The following is a 6,026-nucleotide window of genomic DNA, read 5'->3' on the forward strand; positions in this document are numbered from 1 at the left end:
GCCTCTTTTTACATGTGACGGTGCTCAACGAATCTATTAAATAAGTAAATGCTGCTTTTTTTTTGCTGTTTTGATGAGATTTTTATCATATTTTACGTTGTCCTAACTTGTAAAATGGTGTTTTTTATGTAAGTTTTTAGACATGCACAAGGCAGCTAAAGTGTGATTTTTGGCACTATTGTTTTGCAGTTATTAAAAAATGAGGATCATTAAATGCTAGCACCCCTGGTATAAAGGATGGCTGTCAAGTTAAATCAGCAAACCCAAAACTTTTGAATGCATTCACAATCTCCACCCATCTGGCACACACCGCACAAAGAATCAAGCGCACCCACCCCTTTCACTGCTGGAGCTCAGCAGCCAAATCTATCAGGTAACCTGGCTCACCTGAGCTAAACAATGATCTCTGTTCAGACACAGAACCTCAAGTGAAAGTTTCCTCCAAGGCACCGCTGGTAGGAAATCGACATTATTCACACTTTACATAATTCAGAAAAACAAATTAGACTTATTGTTTGATGGAATATTTTTCATGTGTTTGGAAACAGATTAGTTTCACTGCTTGGAATATAGTTTATTTATTCATTCACTGTTAACTTACAAGTAAATTATTAAATAATTACTTGAGAAATGAGTTAAAATGAACTCATTGTTATCTGTGATTAATATTTCTCCTTTCTGTTTGCAGGTTTTCAACCTCATGCTCATGTGACCTCATTTCTAACCCATTTGGTGTCGTTAAGGCTGTCAAAAATTCTTTTTTGCTACACACTTGTTAATTTTTAGGAGGTCATCAGGAGTTGGTAAGTGTTGTACATGAATGGTTGCATAATGCGGTCCTTTCAACCCATCCGGGGAACGAGACGCCCCCTCCGGGAAGTCTCCTTCGAAGTACGCTTCTGGTCCAATTGTCCAAATCCATGGGAAGGTGTCATCCAACCAGGTCTCAGACTCTATCTTCAGTTCACGCCGACGGACCCATGAGACAGTCAAATATTCCCTTAAGGACAAAACCATATAATAACAACCCCTACATGTGACAAACTTGCTCCAGATGCAGGCATGTAATTTGTTAAACTTTTCAGAGCCCCCAGGCTCTGAAAACAGCAGTAATCAAACCACTTATAAAAAAGAACAATCTGGACAAATCACTAATGCAGAATTACAGGCCGATCTCCAACCTCCCATTCATCAGCAAAGTTATTGAAAAAGCTGTGTAAACAATTAACTAGCTTCCTAACTATAACCAACCTCTTTGACTCCTTCCAGTCTGGTTTTCGTGCTCACCACAGCACAGAGACCGCCCTCATAAAAGTGTTCAATGACATCCATATAAATACGGACTGTGGCAGAACCACAGTGCTGGTTCTGTTGGATCTCAGTGCAGCTTTTGACACTGTTGACCATGACATATTACTGAATCGACTGGAGAGTTGGGTCGGACTCTCCGGTCCAGTGCTTAACTGGTTTGAATCCTACATAAAGAACAGGGATTTCTTTGTTTCAATTGAAAACTTTTCATCAAAGAGGTCAAAGGTCACATATGGGGTACCCCAAGGTTCAATCCCAGGACCCCTTTTATTCAATATTTATATGCTCCCACTAGCTCAGGTTATAACAGGAAATAATATTAGCTACCATAACTATGCAGATGACACACAGCTCTACATTACGATGTCACCAGGTGACTCAGAGCCCATCCAATCACTGAACAGATGCTTAGAACAGATAAATGTGTGGATGTGCCAAAACTTTCTCCAGCTGAACAGAAACAAAACTGAAGTTATTATTTTTGGACCTAAAGAGGAACGATCTAGAGTCAATGCACAGCTTCAGTTATTACAACTGAAAACCAGCGATCAGGCCCGAAACCTGGGAGTAGTGATGGACTCTGACCTGAACCTCCAGAGCCACATAAAGACAGTTACAAAGTCGGCCTTCTATCACCTGAAGAACATTTCCAGGATTAAAGGACTAATGTCTCAGCCAGATCTAGAGAAACTCATCCATGCGTTCATCTTCAGTCGTATTGATTATTGCAACAGCGTCTTCACAGGTCTGTCCAACAAATCAATCAAACAGCTGCAGCTGATCCAGAATGCTGCTGCTCGCGTTCTCACTAAAACCAGGAAGATAGAGCACATAACACCAGTTCTAAAGTCCCTCCACTGGCTCCCTGTAGCTCAAAGAATAGACTTTAAAATACTGTTGTTAGTTTATAAATCACTGAACGGCTTAGCACCACAATACATTAAAGATCTGCTTTTATTGTATCAACCTTCCAGACCTCTCAGGTCTTCCGGTTCTGGTCTGCTCTGCATCCCCAGAACCAGAACCAAACGAGGAGAAGCAGCTTTCAGCATCTATGCACCACGAATTTGGAACAAACTTCCAGAAAACTGTAAAACAGCTGAAACACTGACTTCTTTTAAATCTCAACTGAAAACCCACCTGTTTAGAATTGTATTTGAAATGTAATCAACTACAAATTTATTGATGGAACTTGACTTAATGCTTTGTTTTGATTATTGATTCTATATTGCATTGTGATTCTGTGTTTGTAATGATGTAAAGCACTTTGAAATGCCTTGCTGCTGAAATGTGCTATACAAATAAAATTTGATTGATTGATTGATTGATCTCTCATGCAGTCTTGTTGTTCATTTTGGAACAGAAAACGTCAGGGTTCTTGCTTGATGAGGAAAGCTGTGATGTTCTGGAAAATATCTGGTTCAGGCCATTTAGTTGGTTTAACATCAGAAATATTTCCTCTGGGATGGTTCAGCTGTTTTCTTGGTGGGTGGTTGTGGAGTGGAGGTTGAGTTCATTTCACAATTCAGGTGATAGTGGCCCCAAAACTCCCAACGTGGTAGCCAGGTTCGACAGTCCGATGATTTGTGTGGAGCTGAGTAAACTACCTCATTTTCCCAATAGCTTTGATTGGGGAGCAGCACCAGGGGTTGACAGGCCATGTTGCAATGCCACTCCGGCCTCCCTTGGTCTGGATGGATATAGTTACATCTAATAATTCTGCGTACCTTGTTGTGCAGAACTCGGATCCAACAAACTACTCCATCTTCCATGAAGTCATATCTGTAGATCTCCCAGGTGCGATTTAGAAGGCCATCAATGGTGGGGTCACTGAGATTGAAGGCTTGGCTCTCCACATGCATTTTCCCATTGTCCTTGTTGAACTTTGCGGTTTGATTTTGGACAGGTGTGCAGGGGTCTCATGGCACAAAGATGGACATGGTACTGGTGTTCCAGCAACTAAAATTGGCGTACGTGGAGGGACCATAGGTGACTCGTGAGTGTGTGAGACGCCATGGTCCAATCCCGATGAGATAGAAAATAGTGATGAAAATTGTAGCAGCAAATAGTAGGGCGAAAAGCATAAGCAAACGTTTTATACAAAGGGCTTTATCCGTTATCTTGGTCGATTTCCATAGCAGGGTTTGTTCAGAGATTTCCAGGTCGTCATCCTCAGTGTCGGTACTTTCTTCAGAATCTGGTGAATTATCCATACGCATCATACGTGTTGGTTCCATCATGGCCACTTTGATTCTTGGGCTAAGTGTTCTCTTGGGTCTGGTTCACTTAATTTACTGCAAACCTTTTGTAGAGTTTTGTTATGACATGGAACAGTGATATGGAACTGTTCGGGAGTTTCAAAAAGGGGCCACTTTTAGAGGTCCCAGACCAGATGTGAATGACTGCCAGGAGCTGGATCTGACCTTCTTATCAGGGAGTTCGGAGCACATTGCGGTTGCGTAGACTTGCTCTTTTGGTACTTGCATGAACGTTGCTCCAATGGAATAAATTTCCTTATGAGGGATAGCAACCATCCGCACCAAAACTTGAACCTGTCGGGTGGAGCTTGGGTCGAAGGGTGTACCCACTCTTTGGGCCACACCTCCTGGGACTTGTAGCACTTTGTCACAAAAGGTGGATTCTGCTGTTACCCAATACAGGGCTGACTTCTCTTTGGGCCTTGCGGCATTACTTCCCCATGCGTCCAGTGGGGTGGTGTAATAGTACAGATCTGTGGTGCGCACTCCACGCTCCCGTGGGACATCTGGTAGATCCACTGCTGGAATGGTGGAATGACTGATGACTTCCAAAACCAAGTGTGCCCAGGTGGTCAGCTCCCAGGGGCCATTCCAACCCCCTTCTGTTGCATGTTCTCTGGCGTCATCTGGGAGCATGTCCAAAGCCACAGCTGGTGGGTGACGATGTGGATGCCTAAATACACAGAAGATCACTGGAGTATGCGTGATGTTTACTGGTGGAAGTGCTGCTGGAATCAGAGCAGGGTCGTAAGGCTTACAGTTTTCTGTCAAGGTGCTTCAGAGCAAAATCATGCGCCAGGGTAACTGTCAAATCTCCGAGATTCACTTCCATGTATTTCTGAAAAATTTCAGAGCTCAGCACACACCATCTTTGTCTCATCACTGCTATTACTGTGATTGAGCTACAGATATGAATCACGGTATTATGGGAGATGACAAATAGCCCTCTCATATGCTTCAAACAGTTTTCCAATACGTCTCTCGGTTCCTGAATGGCAAGGAGTTGTTGAGACTGCTTTTTCCATATAAACTGACTGGGTGTCTCACAAAGATAGAATTCTTTCTCCACCATTCTGATTCTTTCTCCACCTTTCTGTCTCACACACACTGGACAGCTGAGCTGCTCTTTAGAACTACAATGACTCAAGGTTAGAACTACAACATGGCGGACACTCAGTGCCTACAAAAGAGGTCTGAGCTGGCCGTTAGAACTACTTGTGTTTTGGGCATTTTAGAACTGATTTTACCCAACCATTGTTACACATGGGATTACAGTGGCCATTTAAAATGAAGCTTACTGAAAATTTCAAAATGAAAGCCGTGACAATTTTTACATCAAGTAATTGCTATTTTGGACTTTATGTGACTGGTTTAAAGAAACCACTGTTAGACATTGGATTAGTGTGGCGACTTAATATGAAGCTTACGGGTTTTTTCAAAATAAAACCCTCAATATCCCACTCAGGTTAGTGCACCGCCGCAGCAAGGCAGTTCATTAGCATGAGCCTTTTAGCTTAAATAAGCTATTAGCTATTTTCTGACTTATTAGCCATGTCTAGTATGCAGAATGGAGTAAGTCAATTATAGAAAACATCCTAGTGATGCACCACATGCTACTGACAGCATTCATGCTAACATTAGCATTTTGTCTAATTTGAGCTGATAAGCTTACTTTATCATACTAAATGGTGCAAGTCAATGTTGGTCAATATTCTTGTGATTCTCCACATGCTACTTTGGAATTTTTGAGCTAAGCTTAGCATTGATGCTAATTTTTAGCATCAGAACGCTGGGTCCAAACCAACGGGCACACTTTGGCAGGCCCCGGTTAAATTTCTTCAGGAATTTTCTAGTTCATCATATTATTCATGTCTTAATCTGCAATTTATTACATCAACTCTTTGTATAATCATCAGTAAATCAAAGTACAAAAATCCTTATTTTATAATCATTAATAAATCAAAACACAAGAATACATTTCTTATAATCAATCAGTAATTAAAATACAAGAATATATATATTTTTAATCAACAGTAAATCAAAATGCAAGATTACTTATGCCTCTCAGGCCTTTATGATCCATTTTCTGCGTATACCTGGAAAGATCTCACCACTCTACACCAGTTTTCACAACATTGGTCAAGAGTGTCTGCATGTTTTCTTTTTGTTTGTTGCTACATGTTTGTTTCTACATGTACTTGGTCTGCCAGTCACCAGAACCTCATTATTCACACAGAGAGTTCATATCTCCTTTACAAAGCCATGGTCTCGAAGCCATGGGTCCACTATGCATTGTGCATGCACTTCCCTACTAAGATGGCACAGATCACATCTGGTTCAGACTTGTGGGAACTGGATGTATTGGATGGGTTATCATGGCAGTGATGACATACACCACCTACAGGCAGGACAAAGTATTACAAGCCAGGATCAACTGTATTACATTTGTCATACAAT

This window comes from Xiphophorus hellerii, chromosome 18 (assembly GCF_003331165.1).
Source record: "Xiphophorus hellerii strain 12219 chromosome 18, Xiphophorus_hellerii-4.1, whole genome shotgun sequence".
NCBI lineage: Eukaryota > Metazoa > Chordata > Actinopteri > Cyprinodontiformes > Poeciliidae > Xiphophorus > Xiphophorus hellerii.